We start from the raw sequence: 19,827 nt of genomic DNA, 5'->3' as shown, positions 1-19,827 counted from the left end.
AACATACAAACAATAACGATTGTTGATTAATATTGAAACTATGAAATTACGTTAAAATCTTATGCGTTGGCTGTGTTTTGATACAATAAGTAAATATTATACACTGAATTAGGAAGTCATATGAATTTTCTATTCAAATATTATGGGCTTATATATACAACAATAACACATGTGCAAATTTTTGTGATTGTAAATGTCACTTCGTAATAATTGTAAGAGTAAAAACAAATATGAAGTGTTTTATAGAGGTAAAGTTTTATGATTTCTAATTGGTAGTTTGGATTAAACTGACAACAATTGGGGACATAATAAAGAACGTATGCTTAATTTAGGCTAATAATTCATTTAGGCTTATGAGCTTGTTGCTGAAAATCATAGTAAAAAATTGTACCTGTGCGATGAAACTGTGCTACATATATGGATATACAAAAATATAAATGTTCCACGGAGGCGGCGTGATAGAAAAAGATCCCACCATAACAGGCGAGGACTTTGCTTAGGAACAATGTCGACACGTGGGATATTCACAGACAGTTACATTGTGAGTGTTTAGTATGTATATTTATTTTTTATTGTAAAAAAACATCATATTACATTACAACTTTAGCTATACGAAAATTGTTAGTCACGTTTATGTTGTGGTTATGCTCGTGACTATTATCGTATGGACAAAAAAATCTGAAGCGGACATTCTATTTATTTAGGTTAGATAGGTTTATTTGCTTAGATTATTTGGTAACATGGTATTCTGATCAACTAAAAAGCTTCTTTTATTGGAATGGACTTAATATTGAATAATAAATAAATTATACTAACTTTTTAAATTATTAAATTAATTGAAATCTGTTTTATTAAATCAACAATTACTATATATTTAAATTTCATCAACTAATACAAATTGAAACGAATTAAATCGAACGTAGATTCAATTTATTAAATAATTTTAAGTGCCTTGAGGAAGAAATAATAGAATTCTGCAAGAAAGCATTATCCATAGTTACAATAAATGTTGCGTCCGCAGTCTGGTTAGGGGTACACTGGATTCAGACCACGTACAGATACACGTAAACGTCTGCTTCGCATTATTGATACAAATATTGATATCAATTGTTTCGGACAGGGAGATACAGCGTGGCAATGGATAATACTTTTAGATTGGGGGCATTAGTGGCGTTACGCTCAGTTGCTATCGAGATCAGCGAAGTTATTATTGCGAAGTATTATATAATTAGTTATTGATGACTTCATTTCAAATATAGAACTATTTTTATTAGTTAAGCAATGTGATTTATATAAAAAGGGATACGTTACATATATTTATATATGTTGTATAATAATTAACAAATTACAATTTGGACAACAATAATAAGGTAAAGTTGATTTATATTACCTTTATCATATTTATGAAATAATTCATGGAATTGTATGTTTTTCTAAACAAAAAAAAAAAGGAATATTTATTTCTTAGTAAAGAAAAGAAAAGTGAAGCCGAGATGGCCCTGTGGTAAGAACGCGTGAATCTTAACCGATGATCGTGGGTTCAAACCCGGGCAAGCACCACTGAATTTTCATGTGCTTAATTTGTGATTATAATTCATCTCGTGCTTTACGGTGAAGGAAAACATCGTGAGGAAACCTGCATGTGTCTAATTTCACTGAAGTTCTGCCACATGTGAATTCTACCAACCCGCATTGGAGCGGCGTGGTGGAATAAGCTCCAAACCTTCTCCTCAAAAAGAGGAGAGGAGGCCTTTAGCCCAGCAGTGGGACATTCACAGGCTGTTACGGTTACGGTAAAGAAAAGTAAGAACTTGCTGTCAAGTTGTTGTAGAACATGCTTATAAAATCTAAATCAATTTATTTTAAACATAGACCAGACGTTACAAGTATCACTTCGGATTAGAATATACGAAATTATAAACTTATATTATTTGACGTTAGTATTTTTTAACTTTATATATTTATACAATAGAATGATATGCAACAAGTATATTATCATTAAGTTAATTAAAAATGTTCTTATAAAGGTCGCTATCGTCAATTGTGCTGATTCATTAATAACTTATTTTTTTGTCGATGTCATCATCATTTAATATTTGATTTTAGTTTAAATTCAATTAAAAAAAAATACGTGTTGAACGTATCGAATATTTTTGACTAATCATTCCTAATACATAATGAACATTATATGTAGCTATTGACTAAGCTAATAATAATATTGTTTCAAACATAATGGTAACTTCTATTTTTAATTAAAAAAAAAGTGTTCCTAATATTTTTGTAGTATTTTATTGGTATCCTAAATAGTAAAACTGGATAAGGTAGTTGTTGATTGTGATATACCTGTTTCTGCCAACGGTTTAAATTTTTAATTTTTTGTCCGTTCAACTTAATAATTTTTTCACAGTTTCATTTTGGAAATTTTCTAGTAATTATTTCTTTGAGCAACTAATCGTAGTTGTAATTTGTGTACAGGAGTCCATGTTTACTAACGTTTTCTGTATACATTCTGTGTTAAATGTCTATTTATACCACAGGTTGTTCAACCCGACGGTTCTAGTTTAAAGGAAAGATTCAAATATTTTAAAATACTTCAATTGCCTCTTTCATATTCTTATAAAAGTTTGTTTTCATAAAAGTGAAATATTTCATTTAAATAATAGAATGATTGTTACATTTCACGGCAATTAATAGAACTACGAATTTTTATTCGACCGCGTTTAGGAAAACTTATATTCGATTTATATTATTATTATTTTTATAATTTTGTATATAGAAAAGGTTATTTTATAAATACACAATTCCAAAAACGATTTTATTAGATAAACGATTAAAATCTAACATTTAGTTTATGTCTATGTACGTATCTGGACTTCCTTTGTATAAATAAACTAAGCCGTTCGAAAAATGCTGGAGTTTTAGGTTGATTTGTTACAGTCTCTATTGAAGAATTTCGTGACGACCAACCTTCTCAGTCCGTTGAACCAAACACGTTGCAGTTACACAAAAAAATAAACATCACTCAGTGTCTTTAAAACAAGAAGTCACTTTATTTTCTATTCTAAAGAATATAATCACAATATTAAACCTATCATTTATTGAAACATATCATAATACAAGTTTATGAAATCGAGGAGTTACGAAGAAGTTTGGCGCGAATACGAAACATACGTCCGTCAAGCGTGCCGGTCGGCGCACAACTAGCTCGTTGGTTTCATTCCATACAAAACTTTTAAGTCATGGAGACGGCAAAGCTATGTCGCGCCTCTACAACTTACGCACACAACCACGCTCGACACCCTATGCACAAACACGAGAGCGAGCTTCCAACTTCACTAAATAAACGGACACCAACACAAATGCGTGCGTACACTGTCTACCCCCTGTTCATGAAAATAGAAAGGGACAGCAATATCAACAATCCATTTCAGAATTCGAGCGCGAGGGAGATACCACTACCGAACAGATGTATATCATTTCACGCAGGTAAGTATTGAAAATGTTGGCGTGTATGAGTGAGACGGCGCATAAATTTAGCTTAGGGAAAGCCGGTTAAGCGAGAATGGGACAGGGACTGTTCAAGTCACCCACTATACATTCCTTCCTGATACCGGCGCGCCGTCGTACCTTTCGATCGTTCAAGTGGCAGATGAAGCTCTTAGGGCTGTCACTCGATACTTATGCTAATTACTTCAAAAACAGTTCTACAATTACTACTGTAACCGAACATAGGAATGTAAATTTAATAATACAAAATTGTACAATATTATGAAGCACTCAACATTTTTAGAACATGACATTATTTACTATTATTAAAACTTATGATATTTATTTAAATATTATTATTCTTAGTAAAAATATTGAACTGTATAACTCATATACCCGCATTGAAGTTGCTTGGTGGAATATGCTCCAACTTTTATTTTTAAGTCGAATCCTGTATATCAATTATGAGGCCTAACTATAAAAATGATTTTGGGAATTCATTTATTCACAAAAAATATTTGATTTGATTTTTTGAAATAAAATAAAGTGGTTTCTTACTTTGAGTATTCTTTATATTTCACCGATATTTTTTACTATCTTTATAGTTAAAAAAAAATATTAATAGATTTTACTTAATATACTTAAAACATAATTGAAACATGTATCTGATAATATATATTAACTACACATGTAATCCAAATAATACACATTTAGTAGATACGACGAATGTAGGGCAAGCATCAGCCCTACATCAAGATGTCACAAAGTAGCAGGTAGCGGTGCAAGGTCTGTGAAACACGCGCTTCAAATTTTGGCCGCTTTACAATCTACATGTGGATATGCCTTAGCAGCAACTACTTTTTGTGAAGTGCTCCTTGGCCTATGAAGATGTCTGCTTCTATGTTGGCTTTTTGCTTTTTCGGTAATTAGTTCCGTTTCGTACTTACTCTGTCGCTATTTTTTTGATGAGCCACTTCTAGTTCTATTGCACGTTAATAAACTTCTAAGTGTTATTACGAATGGTTAGCAAATAATAAACTTGCCACAGTAAAAAAAGATAGTGAAAATAATACCTCATGATTCTCTCTTGTAACATATTTTTTTGTCGAAATATTACTTGGAGGGTATCAGAGAGCGTTAAGCGAAACACTTCTGCGAAACCGGAGCCCCGGCGGTCGTCTGATGTTAACGCATCACGACACCGTATCACAACATACAATATGTTTCTACGTAACAAACCCACAAATTAGTATTATGTTTACACCTCCTTCGACCTCTTTTATTCTCGACGATAAGTGACAGCTGCAAATAAAGTCTTGCTATTCGAAAGTCTAAGCGTGAAGTTTTCTAAGGCTGATCAAGTTGCCGTAGTCTTATCGGAACTGACGTGGCGTTTAAAACACAAAAATACACATGTGAAATATGACGTGTTCTTGACAGTTTGACACGGGTAAAGTGTTCGCGATACACTTCATTAACTTCTCGGATCCCACCAAAGCCGAGATTTGTATAAAAATTACAACGAAACTTCTTAAAGATATTATGGTTACTTATTAGTACGCTAATACAATATTAGCGTTCTAATTTTTTCGATGAATGTATGAACGTAATATTGTTTGCTGTTGTAGTTATTTTTCATAAGTCTCTTTTTAAAATTAATAGAGCATTTAAGCATACTCTTGAATATTTCAGTTAAATTTATAACCAAGTAATTTTTATCTTTAAACTGTACGCATACCTCCATACCCCAATCAATTGTTTTGACAAAACCAGTCTCTTGGCTGTGGAAATAGAGTGAAAAAAGGCCTCGTGGCTCGATAAGCGCGAAATAAGGACGACGCATTGTTGCGTCTCAGGATCAAGTAAGTTGCTATTATATTTCTTAGAAGGAGCCTGCACAATGGCGCACCACGGCTTTACTGTCAGCGATACAATAAGCAGCTCTTCGTTTATTTTATAGATGCTGCGGAGTAAGATATATGACAGATGACGTAATGTTACCTGTCTTTGAGACCGACTAGAAAAATATGGTAGCGACATTATTTTTAAACTATCTCTGTCCTTTGTAACGGGTCAATGTGCATAGACACAGAATAATCCTTTACCCATCTTACGATACAGCAGTTTTCTTTGTGAAATACTTGTTATAGTTTTATTTATTTTTGGTTTCGTGTTTAGGAAATTAAACATATTTCACTCAGAAATGAGAACGATGAGAGCGTTCAATTTTATAGCTCTACTATAAAACTTCCATGAATTTAGACTACGAGAAAATCGAGCAAAATGTAAGGCCGCTCGGACGCTAGAGATAGTACTATCATATTATTCACGTATTTCTATGAATTTTTATGTGGCGGGCTCCCAAGTTCCTGCACTGGGAGTCTGGTTCCCATGTGGTCAAAATAGCGCACCACGAAAAGAGCGAGTAACATAATGGTGGCAATAACAAAAGTGCGCTAACCATTGATTTAGATTTTACGTCGGACACCAAAAAGACGAGTTACCTTTGTGTTGTATCCGCAAAAGTCTGGCTTGATGTCGCACCGAATGTACGTGCGCTATGGAAAGCGCGATGGAATTATTGCGTCGACAGGTGAATACTAAAAGATATTTTCATTGTTGTGAATGCTTGTCAGTTCAGCAACTGCAACTCCGTATATATTCGGATGAATGTATGTAGTTTAAAAAGTTTGACTTCATATAAACGTAAATGCTAAATGGCACGTCACTATGATCGACTAACCTATTAATATAATATCCAGTGAACAACTTCAATTTGTGTTGTGTGGTTCGAAATTCGTATTTCCTACTTAATAAACGTCTAAACGCTAGCGCCGCCTGGTCGTGGCTCGACACTAACTTGACGTTCACCTGACGGCGACGCTTAGAACTAAAAATAATCTTCAGTAACTGCATTTCAAGTATTTTAAAGAAGTCCGATTATGAGAATAGTTATTATAGCTATAGTTTATTGTAACGTTTCTTATAACTTTATATCCGTCAAGTCGCTTTTATATTCATTTATTTTACATAAACTTGTTACCTATATTACCTGAATACACAGGATTAGTAATTTACAAGAAAATACCAGAAAATAAAAATAGCATCAAACTAAAAACTTTAGTTTACACCTTACTATCTACCTTTAGAATAGTCCAAACTTGTAAAAATTAAATTGTTATAAAAATAATAATGATCCCGTAGGATGTCTTTCACCGGCGTATCTCAGGTGTGAAGTCTCGCACCGGTAGTAAATTTATACAACCTATAAGCTAGTTTTATGTTTCTATATTGAATAAAGATTTTGATAATTAATTTTGTTTAAAATTAAATTATATTTAATTTATGATATTATAATGAAAATTATTTATATATATTTAATAAAAAATAGGTTATAATAATGTACAAGTGTAACAGATTAACGATATATGTACAAATGTTATTATTACTATATACAAGCAAATTCAATAAACTAAATCTAAAATGTAATAATATTTACTTGCATATATGCCTTTGTCTATGTAGAAGTAGACCTATGTATATGTATATATGAGTTCCTGAATGTGCATATGTATCGATGTGTGTATATTCGAGGTTATATTGGTTATGTCTACGTTCTTCACTAAATTAAGTTTTAGATGTTTGATATATCAAGGGTGGAAAACATATTGTAAGTTCTTATTATATTAACAATTATGTTTGAGGTTCATAAAAGTGAAGTTTGTTTTATTCTATAAAAAGGGGCTTAAAGTCATAGCTCTGAGAAGGTTAAAAATTAAATTGTATTCGTTAAGAATAATTTCAATACCAAACAACTGAATAACTTTTGTAGATCCGAACCGGCATTTGGATCCAGAATCCGGAAGGTTATTATCTATGACCGTACAAGTTATTCTATGAACTAAGGAGACGGCTATTGTATTATTTGTATACAATACTGCAAATATAATGTTTTTTTTTAATATCGTTGCGATTTGTGAAAATGTCTTATAACCATAATAGCCCATCTTTCGAGCCTGAATCCAAAAGCACAACAAGACCTTTAAGCGTAGGCTTAAATGGATCGAACATAGTCAACATTGTTCTTTAGAAAAATATATTAATACAAATATGTTTGATTGTATCATAATCTTAAAAAGTGATATAAGTATCAGGTGTAACTAAATCGGTAGCTGTAATCAATCAGGTGTCATTGTTATTGTTGTGATTTGTTGCGGCGTCGACTCCGGCCCAATCGCGCCCTCCAGCGACCATTAGTTTGATTAGGTCGTCCGGTTCACGCACGCTGATTGTGCGAACATTCGGCTTTGATTGATTCCTCAAATGGCATCGTTCTGTGCTCACTTTATTTCCACTGATACATTACTACGCGATCTACTTTACTTCACAAATATATGTCTATCCAACTTCCGTCTCTATTACAAAAGAAACCTGTTTTATTTCAAAGGTGCCCAGAATATAAACTATTGTGTTAATCATAACCCTAGTGTATACAATGTCGGTGCAAAGAAAATGTGTTCGGCGGGACCGACATTCCCAACAAATGTAGGCTAGGGTGAATGGAGAAGTGACAAAAACTTGAAGGATAAAGGAGAGGTCGAGGCGACAGACCTAAGACCCTCGCACACGGTGTCCCTTTGAATGACGATGTCATGTTTATTTGGCTTAAAAAAGGAGGCACAGTACTTTAACTCTACGACATGTTTCTTCCTTAAAAGTAAGGTGACGTTGAAGTGAAGGAACTACATGAATCTTTAAGTACATTTTGATGGGATGACTCGAGCAAACAGTTTAGAGAAACGATGTAGTTTTAATAATATATTTTACAATAAATTACTTTTTTGGTTCGAATTAGATACATGTATTTTTTTTTGTAATAGAATAATTGCTTTTTAGTTAATTGGGTTTTTTAAACGAATTTCACTAGTTACTCAATTGAGATAGATAGGCTCGGCAAAACTAAAAGGCACAAAATTGAAACTATGTTTAATTTTTACGAAACGAACTATGACGCTAAATTAGTTTTCGTTCAATCCCGACTACGTGATCTGTTTAAATAATTACATTTTTCCTTTTATTCGCAGGTCACGGTAGAGATGCGTATCGTTTCGATTGAGGGAGTTTCGTTAAATCGAAGTCGAGCTACAACTCACGAAGTGGACCATCAAACTGTAGGAAAAGGACAAAACAAAATGTATAAAGGAAATTGCTTCCACAAATCCACTCGTATCTTGGACAATAAACGTGGGACGGCTCGGACGCCCTAATAGCAATGAAATCACGAAACCAAAACTGTTGTACATCGGATTCCGGTCGATATCTGAGGCTTAAGATATTATTGATGATCTATTACATCTACAGAGGGAATTGTAACATATTTTGACAGAGTTTATATTTCGGGGCAATAAGAGTCATATTTCAAGGTCGAGTTGAGTGTAATGTATGTTATGTTTTTAAGGCAAATTCCACTATTGTCGCATGCACTATGTTGCATACGGTATATTTTCTGATTGCTTGATGCAATGATTACTGCTGCTGATTAAACATATTTGGTAATACTTTACGAGTGATTACTAAATATTTTTATAGTAATCTATATATTTCATTAGTAATTTCGCTGTAATGTTTGCAATATTAGTTATTTATTAAAAATTAACCTACATAGGTAGTGCGATTAAAAAATAGAAACACAATATAACATTATATGTAAATAAACAATGGCATACCGTGTGACTTTCATTGATAAGTAATAAAAAGAATGTGTTTTACTTGTCTATCCAATTTTAAAAAGACGCAAATATTTTATGCAATACGAGCAACCTTTTACATTTCTTTTAAAGCTGAGTTGAAGTACTAAGTTAGGTAATTAGGTATATAAAAACACGATGCCTTTAAATTCTTAAATGATTGGCTATTCTAAAAATACTTAAGATGAATTGAGTAAAAGCTAAACGCTAATAATAAAGAAGCAATCTGTATTCACAGTGTGACTTTTGTTTAATGGTTATAACATTTCTGAATGATAATAATTTTGCTTTCATGAGTTTGTTGATTATTAAATAAAATACAATTTAGTAAAATATTTATAAGTAATAGCATTAATGTTTTATTCTTAGCTAAGATCTTTATCTAATTAAGAAGAGGCTTTCAAGATCAAACCACTTGGCGACTACATTGTGAGCTCATGGTTAAAGAATACTTTATACATTAACTGTTACCTTATTCTAGAGCAGCCATACGCCACCTTTTTTGTATATGGCCATAAACACGTGTTAGTCCGCAAATAAAAAATATTTAGGTAAATATTTCTTAGGTTTCGGGATTCTTACAAATTGAATTAAACTCAAAGTCAAAAATCTTTATTCAGTATAGAAGCATCACACTTACTAATTGATTAAACAACTGTGTACGATTATCGTGTATATTTTTACATTTATTTATCACATCCTGACGTTTCAAACACTTTGCAGTGTCCGTGCTTACAAGCAGTTGTTTAATAAAAATGATTAAGGTGGTAATAAAAATGTTTGAAATTTAAAATAGTTGAAAATAAAGTAACACCAGGTGAGCCAACCACAAGTTGTGTACCGCTGGGTTCAGATTCCAGGTCGGGGTAGTAAAAAGTTATTGATCTTCTTTGTCTAAAAATTTTCAAAAGCTACACTGACTTACGAGTTGACAGTGTTATGACAGTCCTTGGTAAGCATGTAAAGCCGGTTGATCTTGCACCTGATCTTTTTCCGATCGTAATGGAATACAATCCCATCGTATTACGAAAGTGACGAAATAGAGAGTTGCGTCTGTGTGTGTAAACACTTCTGTAGTATAATATTTTCAGCAGTTGAAGGAAGATGGCTATACTTGACTGGGTTCATGGTGAACAACCGGGAGCTTTGGCACACCGTGAGAGATATCTATCAATTAATTACGATTAGCTGATGATGACTATGATATTGGCTACTGTAGCTGAAATTTGTTCATAAGACTTTAATTTTTTACATCGGATAAGCAATTGATAATATTACCAATTTAAAATAGTCTCGTGTTGATATATTATATTTAACTATTTTTTTATTAGTTTAAGTGAATTCGATGTAATCAAAAAGTAAATTACTTTACAAAACCATTTAATGAGTAAACCTCCTCTCTTTATGTTGTAAATTATAACTTTCGTAAATGGATTCTTGAAACGACTTCGTTGTGAGTTCATTAGAATGTATATTTTTATAGCTATTAAACCCATATTCATTAAAGAAAGGTATAAAAAGTTTTCATATTTAGCGTTATGGGTTTCGCTCGGTTTTCGAATCGAAGTTCACCTTTTTTGTTCTAATGGTCAAAATGTTAACTTATCTCAAATCTTTATTGCACAGCTAACCTTTATTAATAAGAAAATACCGTATTAATAGCAAAAGTTGGAAAAGCATAGTTCTGACTCATTATTAGAAGACATTTTTAAACTATGTTAAATAGCGTGTCGTTTAAACTTAATTATGGAAATCAATTTAAAAACAACATTTATTTTATTTGAAAATAAGTTTGAAGATTTATGTTACAGGTTTTAATTTTAAATACGAATGAACTTATTTTAAAATATTTATAGCAACGACAAAAGCGGTACTAGGATTCGAACACACTTACATATTACTCGTAGCATTTATTATATAGGCTGGTTAATAGACAGACATGATTGGTACAGGATTAAGATCATGCCGCATGAATATTTATAAAAATAGCTTGTTCAACAATAAGAATCATAGTTTTACTTATTGTGTAATAAAGACCTGTTAATCGTCATTAATGTGAAATGTGAGAGTTATCTTTGTAATGTTAAGTTATGAATGTTTTAATTATTCCGCATATTTATAAGAAGGAAATAAACAGAAAGTTATATAGCAAATTGCCTGTCAGACACACTAGAGGTTGGTCAAAGGGTAGAGAGAGGTTAAAAATATAAAGAGTTCTCTTTGCTTGCTCAGTTAATTTTTTTTTATCGTGAGTGTCCATGAGCGACGATATTAAGTTTTCACTGCTACGTCTTTTTAAAAAAACGATAATAGTATATTTCTTGTTTATAAAATGAGATTTCATTCGTATTTAAATATCTGAATCTTTAAATTAAAAAAGGGATGTGGAACATCAAAAATAGGTTTTTATGAATGTTTAGTAAACATACCAACAAAAAATCTACAAATTAGTAATAAAAACTAAATAAAAATGTATACTAATGAAAATATTATAAATATTATATACAAGTAGTTTAAGAACAGATCCTTAGGACATTTTGTTCTTATTTAAAAATAATAATAGTTTGACAATATTGTTAGAGGTTCAACGTGCTTAGAAATCGATTACAATAAGCTTTTCCATTCAAAGGCAGTCTAAAGACTTGTTACACTTTAGGAATTGCTAGTTAAGAGTTAGTATTAGATGTCTGCATAAGTTTATGGTAATTCTTAAAGGAGTTAGGGACGTGGAGTGAAAATTTATTGAACATCTATATTGTTAGCGGCCTTTTATTTACTTTATTCAGATCAAGATTATATATGAAACGAAGTAATTATTATTTATTTATATATTTATAAATACAATTAAATATCGAAATATTCGTATAAATAACTTTTTAATTATTTTTATAAATGCTTTTATTAAAAATTATGTAGTAATAATAAATTACATAATCAATAAATTTAGTGACTGGATTATAACTTCTGCATTTTTAATAAATTGCATTTTTAAATTTTAATGCATTTATTTAATAAAACAAAAATGAAATGGTTTACTTTATAAGAACGCTGATCTATTATTATGAAAAGACGTATAAAAGTTATTTTTACTTTTTAAACACTCGGAGAGAATATAATAATTGGACGACGTGATTAACACTTAGGCCTTGATCCGAACAGAAAAAAAGTTGGAATATTTTACGAAAATCTGTCATTTATAATTTCTAATTCAAAAGGCTGGCTGGGGTTTTGTTGGATCAGTTGGATGAGCGAAGTGTCAAAGTTAAATTGAATATTAGAGCGAAATGATATCGTCGGCGGAGTTTCGTTGGTTCGCACCGAGTAGTTAATCCGATGCCACAATTGACTTCAAGTTGAATGTACTAGAACAATTGTCTGTTATTCACATCGCTTATTCATCATAAGTCTTAGTCTGTTCTTGTCTTAAGGACGGCGTAGCGCCTTTGTATTTATGCTTTTAAATATGTTAAGGTGATGTCAAAACTCATGTAAGTTATAGAATATGTCTTTGAACATATCTCCAACGTCAAATATTAATGATTTAGGACATTAGTTAGACTTATCATTCATATTATTTTTTGTCAGAGATTAGAAGAATTGTTAGAGAGAGAGAGAGAGAGAGAATTGTTAAATTAATTTTCGATTAATACGTGATTTTAATAAGAGAAAACTTTACGACATTGTTTCACGAATTTAAAAACTTTATTATCAGTAAAAAAATTTAAATCTTACACATAGTTTTTAAAAAAAGAACACCAAATTTTTATTATTAAAAGAGAAGCAATTTACCGTTAGCACAAAAACCAAAATGATAGTAACCAATGCGCTATCGATCTTATCTACATCAAAATAAGAAAAGTCGTAGTTACTTCGTTTTTTTCTATATCTACAACTAGTACAAGATAGTCATTAGTTATATTTTTATCAGTAATATAATAAAACATTAAGTTAAACGGGAATGATAAGTAAAAAAAATTCCAATCTCTACCGAGTACAAGAGCATATAATAAAAAAAAATCATTTTAACACAAAATAAAACTAAAGATACATATTCATCGTTTCATTTTATCCCTTTTGCCTATAATATAGTAGTTCTCAATTTACTTAAAGTATATTTATTATATTAGGTCCTTACATATGAAATTGGCGTTTTGTACGGAAGGAATTAGTCAATTTTTTTTTTGTAAAATATATTTAAGTAATCAAAGTATGCACCGTTATTATCATAGATAAATCACTTTTGCTATCTCATAGGTAGTTCATTGATGCCTTTACTAAAAAAACCATTGGGGCGAGAATCAACAAATTCTTTGAAGGTGGTTTGGACTGCCGAATCGGAGTTGAATTTTTTTCCTTGTAAGAAGTTGTCCAAATTCCGGAAAAAATGGTAATCTGTTGGAGCAAGGTCCGGGGAGTACGGTGGATGTCGCACACATTCCAATTGTAGCTCATCTAACTTAGTGGTTGTTTGATGTGCAGTGTGTGGTCTTACGTTGTCGTGAAGCAGCAGTGGCCTAGAGTGATTGACCAATCTCGGTTGTTTAGCAGCCAGTTCTTCCTTAATGGTCCTTAATGGTCGAAATTTCCAAAACGAAAACGTTGAAACCAAAAAGTACCGTGCTGTCTTTTGCGACATCAGTGCCGTACACATAATTAATCCTTCGAGCTGTTTCTGCAGCACTGGTGCCTCCACGGTAGGATGCGCAAGCGATCCCATGACGCCCCTTCGTCAAGACGGAGTGGGTACTGCTGGTTTTTTAGTGGGTGTTCCGGCGCCTTCAGTGCCGGCTAGTCCCACATACCCCCCACCTCATGTGGGAGAAACGCGTAAATGCGTTTTTCCAGCGAAAAAAAAAGCACTGGTGCCACGGTAGAACTCCTACTCGTAAATATACCGGTATTTCATGTTTTCCATTGTGCGGTACTAAGCGACGCCAAAGAAAAAAATAATGATGGAAAAACAAATGAATAACTGTTTTCAAAACTCAAATGTATCAGCTAAATGAATTTATAAATTTGAATTTGGAATTCTTAACCAAAGAGGAGATATTTTAGATCAAACTGGTCAGTACGACAAAACGCTAATTTCATATTAAGGACCTAATATTAAAAGAATACATGTAACATTAAAAGTTGGCCTTTGCTATTTATTTGAAATTAAAATTTTTATTTGAAATATTATAAGTATGTATTTACAAAAGAAAAGTAGTGCATGTAGTATATCAGTTGTCTGCTTTCCATAGTACGAGCTCTGCTTAGTTTGGGATAAGATGGCCTTGTGTGAATAATATCCCAGGATATTATTATTATAAAATATTGTTTATACTACATAAGCAGAATTATTTATAAGCAGATATTATTAATAAAAATCTAATTTCAAATTAAAAAAAAAACGTTTATTCTAATAGCATTCCATACCCACTGTCAACAGTAACTAACTTAGAACAAGTATTAACATTGTAGTCATGTTAGTAGGACAGATATGAAAACTCATTTGTCGTGGACAATTGACTGGGACACACGGCTGACGGGAGGCTAATAGTCATGATGTAAGATTAACTCACCGCAAACAAATCGTCCCTTACTTATTGCTTATATTTCACGTGACGTCAACTCAACAAACATACTTAGTTAAAATGAAATTAATTGATAAAATTATATTAACCGATTAAATACATAAAATTTTTGAGTAAATGATAACTAATGAAAATAAGTATTAAAATGTACCTACACACAAAATCATTATAGGTTTTATCAATTTGGTCTTCATTTAATAATATTGTGAATATATATTTGACTTTTCTTATTTGTAGTATTTTAAATTTAATTTTATAAATGTTGCAAAACTTCAATAACCGAAATTAGAACACTGTTTAAAAAAAAAGCACTCGTGTATATTTTGAAAAGCTCGAAAGCAGAGCTGCTACATATGGGTCATCTGTATGGACACAAAATTGTGTACAAAGAGCATACTGTTCATTATTTTACTTACCCTAGTTTTCTCTGTCACATAAAGACTAAAAGCAGGCCAGAATATCTTAAAAATAACGCATGGAATGTTTTCTAAGCACTGTTTCAAAAGGCAGAGATGAGCGCTTACCGACACCTAGCCTGTTTGCATTTCTTTTGAAATAATGTCGTAGTTATGACGTCTTACTTTATAGCACATATTAAAGTTGGCAAATGAAATGGTCTTTATGCAACGTTTTAGAGTTATAATAGTGATTCGTATTTAGAACTGAAATCATACTATAAGCTTAGCGATATAGCTTTTTTTTAATCTACATTAATACATAATGATGTTTTATTATAAATTAATAATAAGTCTAACGTATTATTTTAGATACATATATTTGTATATTAATAAGTTTCACAGGCGGCTTCGCTCGCGCAAAAGGGGGAGGGGGACAGGTATGAGGTAAAAAGTAGCATATGTCCTTTTTTGGGGTTCAAGCTTCAAACCAAATTTGATCAAATCATTTCAGTGATTTAGCCGTGAAAGCGTAACAAATCGAGTTACTTTCGTATTTATAATATTAGTGCTAGTATTGATTATTAACATATAAATATATTATAGTCCGTAAATGTCTTACGGCTGGCTGAAGTATGTTTTGATAAACAGAAGGTTTTATGGAAAATATAAGGCGCCGTCGAATAAAAATAATAATTAACATTATATCTTGTAACAAAAAAATTGAAATAATTAGTCGTCTACAGTTGTTACGTTATATGGAGAATTGGTATTATTCGTTTAATTAATTGGACTTTTTAATTTTAGTTAACAGAGCAGCCTTGAATTATAATTGTTTTGTCGATGTTGCCCTTGCTTATAATATTTGGGCCAATTATAGAATGGATGAAACATATATAAAAAAAAACACAAATTAACATATTTTATGTAGTAGCTGTTTGAATAAATTGATAAATTAACTCTTATATTAGTACAGTACAGTACAGTAACAGCCTGTTAATGTCCCACTGCTTGGCTAAGACCTCCTCTCCCTTTTTTGAGAAGAAGGTTTGGAGCTTATTCCACCACGCTGCTCGAATGCGGGTTGGTAGAATACACATGTGGCATAATTTCAATGAAATTAGACACAAGCAGGTTTCCTCACGATATTTTCCTTTACCGTCGAGGACGAGATGAATTATTAACATAAATTAAGCACATGAAAATTCAGTGGTGCCATGATCATCGGTTAGGATTCACGTGTTCTTACGACTAGGTCATCTCGACTTAACTCTTATATTAGGCATTTTAATTTAATATACGCACTCGAATGTACGCAATAGGAAAATAAAACGTTAAAATATTGCAGCTACATATTTATTTTGAATTAAAAAAAAATCTTTTTACGACAAACGTCTAGACTGTATACATTTTATTGATACAAAATGTAAGATACCAGTATTAAAGATTAAATAATCGGCGAGCGATTCTGAGGCAGGCCACGTCCAATTAGGGTCCGGATCCCTTGAGACCAGGGATCATATCGTATACCTCGACCACTGAAACGTGTTCCTATATAATACGTTCGTATCCGTATTTTTCACGATCTTAGTGTTGTACTTTTAAAAGGATTTTGTATTTATTTATATCGTCGTAAGGTTATCGGGTTGATTAACATTTTTGGATCACTAGTTACACACTCAACATGGGCTGTCAGGGATAATCAATGTCAATAAATACGTCGTACGTCTAATTAATTTTTTCTTTAAAATTATTCAATAAAAAGATATCGTGGAATTTTGTTAACATTTTTAATAATTAAAATGCTTATTTTGTTTACTATAAAGCTTAGGTTTTGGTTTACGAATAAATAATAAAACAAAAAGGAATATCTTCTTTTATTTTATTTTTGCAAAGTAAAAGAACATTTAGGGTAAGTTTTTTTTAAAAATATATGCTGAGTTCCTGTCTTTCAAATTAATATAATCTATTTGTTATCATCATCATTTGTTTTATGAATTTAAAACAGTAAATCTTAAACTACGATGCATATAAATCAATGTTAGTCATAAAAAAAATGAAAATAAAACTGTTTACATTACATGTACATTACTTTTTCTTAACCTTTTTATCACGTTTTATAAGTAAATAAGACTTTTTTAAAGACACAAAAATTAAATGTTTTATATAACACGAATACAAAATGTTTTCCTTGAATATTAAATCTTAATGAAAATACCAGTGTTGGCTGTGAAAAATTCGCATACATAAAATTCAATTCTTTATTTCATAGTCATAGAAAAAAAAACATTTGAAGAGCAAAAAGGTTGCTTTCGGTTTTAGCGTTACTCGTAAAGAAGACGAAACATTGCCAACGTAAAAGGAGGTAACAAGGATCACCTCTGGCGAAATTCAAAGTGACAGGATTACAGAAACAAGGTTAAGAATAGCATTATTTCGTTTTTTTACGCCGGTATATGTTATGCTTAACACAATCCCTCCTACTTTCGTATTTAAATTACAGTTTCTAAATTGTCTTACATAGAAATACTACTAGAATTGGGTATATTCGTTTTGTTTAGTAGGATAGAAAAAGCAACTCAAGTCACTCTAGGGCATAATGATATATAATCGAAAGTATAGTTTCGATTTATATCGTTGTATTGTTGTTACTAGGAAATAGCTAATTTACACTAATTTATTAAACAGATTATAATTAATAACTGATATGATAATGAATATATACTATCAAGGAAATAAACTGTTTTATTTCTTTTGATCCATTTATAATTCCAAAGTATTTTACTAAAAACAACTTTTTCATTTTGTAAAATATGTATATATACATATTAATTCCATAAAATGTACCGAATTTTTTATCACAAACATGTTTGATATCATCTCGATTATCAATTTTTGATTCAATACAAAAAACGATGAGGGATCTCGTATATCCAGCGATTACCTTCAACGCGAAACAAATCAGATTTTCAACGTTATAAACATCGCGAGCGAATCGCGCGTTAACTTCAAAGCAATGTTGCAAGACCCTTCTCGTTACAAAACTCATTAAAAGATGCCAAATAAGAAGTCGTAAAGCAACCTTTCTTCAGAGCCCATTACGCTATGCCAAATGATATTTTTTTTATTCGTATTTAGCATCGTTTACATGGGGCGGTCCCATTGCAAACACGAGCCGAGTTTAATCTCTGTCTTTCTTTATCTCGGAGCCAATGAGAAGAAAACTTTATTTTGTGCGTAAACATGGGTAATCGACTTCTTTTTTCCTCGCAGACGGTTTCGGTTGGAATGTTATTGAAAGGTCAGGATGTGCCGACCAGAATACGTTACTAGTATCAATGTAGGCGAACCGCTTTTAGATTGTATAAATTACTAAATGCCTACAAACTCAGAATATCTTCTAATAATTATCTAATAAAAATATTATGTTTATGTACTTTTTACCGTTTTATTATAATTAGCAACAATAAAACAACATTATTATTTCAGCTACGTAATTTCAATATAAAGGAGGAATTATTAGTTCGAAATTCATTCAATAACTACTTTAACACTAACTTATAGTCAACGTGAAAACTATGATTGATTGAAGTATTTGCAAAACATATTAAAGTTGATTAAGCTACTAACTATTGTGTCCATACTTGATTATGATATTTTTACGAAATAAAATAATTTAAAACACACAATTCACTATCCACAATATAATAATTTAAAGCGTTAAAATGTATTTTTAATATTCACGGTGAGTTAGGTATTTAAATAGATATCTAGGGTTTTATTTCAATAAAAAATATATTTTTCAATTTAATTTCTTAGTATAAGAGATATACAATTACTCAATTCTATTTTAGTTTTTATTTTTTCAAAAAAACATTTAGCGCTTCGCGCTTTATAATTTGTACTCACGACTTTTAGAAAACTTTTTATTAATCAAATATTTTTTTTCTGTTATCCCTAATGCAAAGAAGTCGTAAGGATCTTATTCTCTAAATATATAATATCCAGTTTCATTACCTACTCGAACACTTAAATATTTTTTTTCGAAGTAGGCCGTTTCATAAGTCTTCTCTACAACTGATAATATTTCAATGTACGAAGGAAAATATTGAATTTCTGAAAACGGCCATGTTTCAATAGGATATACATATGTAAAGCTTCCGTCAACAGAATAAACGTATTATTTCTGAGAAATACAGACTCAAACTTAGTTGGCTTGTCGTGCCTTGATACGGTTACAAATATACTGTTTTAATAGTATCTCAATAAAATTAGAATAGAAATTAGAATGTATAGATACATTGATTCTAGATAATTTTACCGAGTTTTATTGAAGTCCGTGCTACACTTTCAGCGCAATGAATACACAATTAATATGCCTATATTAAATTTGAAAACAAAATGTATTTTACAAAATTATGCTTTATATTTTATTTTATTAAAAATATATATTTTATTTTCAAGGAAAAAGAAAAAATCATAAACGTATATAATAATTAATAATAATTTTTTAAAAATCTGCGATAAATGCTAACCTTTATGACCACACTTTAATAGGGTATTTTTTGCTAATGTGAACCATCACAGGATTTCCAAATAAACAAATATGACTTATGTTTGGTT

The 19,827-nt window shown here is 31.1% G+C and overlaps 1 protein-coding gene across 2 annotated transcripts in view; it reads right to left on the bottom strand.

The window, feature by feature from the left end:
- The window catches only part of LOC126769665 (semaphorin-2A), a 338,220-nt gene that overhangs the window by 110,951 nt on the left and 207,442 nt on the right, over positions 1 to 19,827 (bottom strand). Inside the window, exon 1 of one of the 2 annotated variants that reach the window (XM_050488551.1) lies at positions 2,968 to 3,176. The exons of the other annotated variant lie outside the window; for it this stretch is intronic. The gene's annotated coding sequence lies outside the window, so the exon portion shown is untranslated. Of the gene's footprint in view, positions 1 to 2,967; positions 3,177 to 19,827 lie in introns of those variants that run through there. 2 annotated transcript variants of the gene reach the window in all.

This window comes from Nymphalis io, chromosome 7 (assembly GCF_905147045.1).
Source record: "Nymphalis io chromosome 7, ilAglIoxx1.1, whole genome shotgun sequence".
Taxonomy (NCBI): Eukaryota; Metazoa; Arthropoda; class Insecta; order Lepidoptera; family Nymphalidae; genus Nymphalis; species Nymphalis io.
This window is presented reverse-complemented; position numbering and strand designations above follow the sequence as displayed.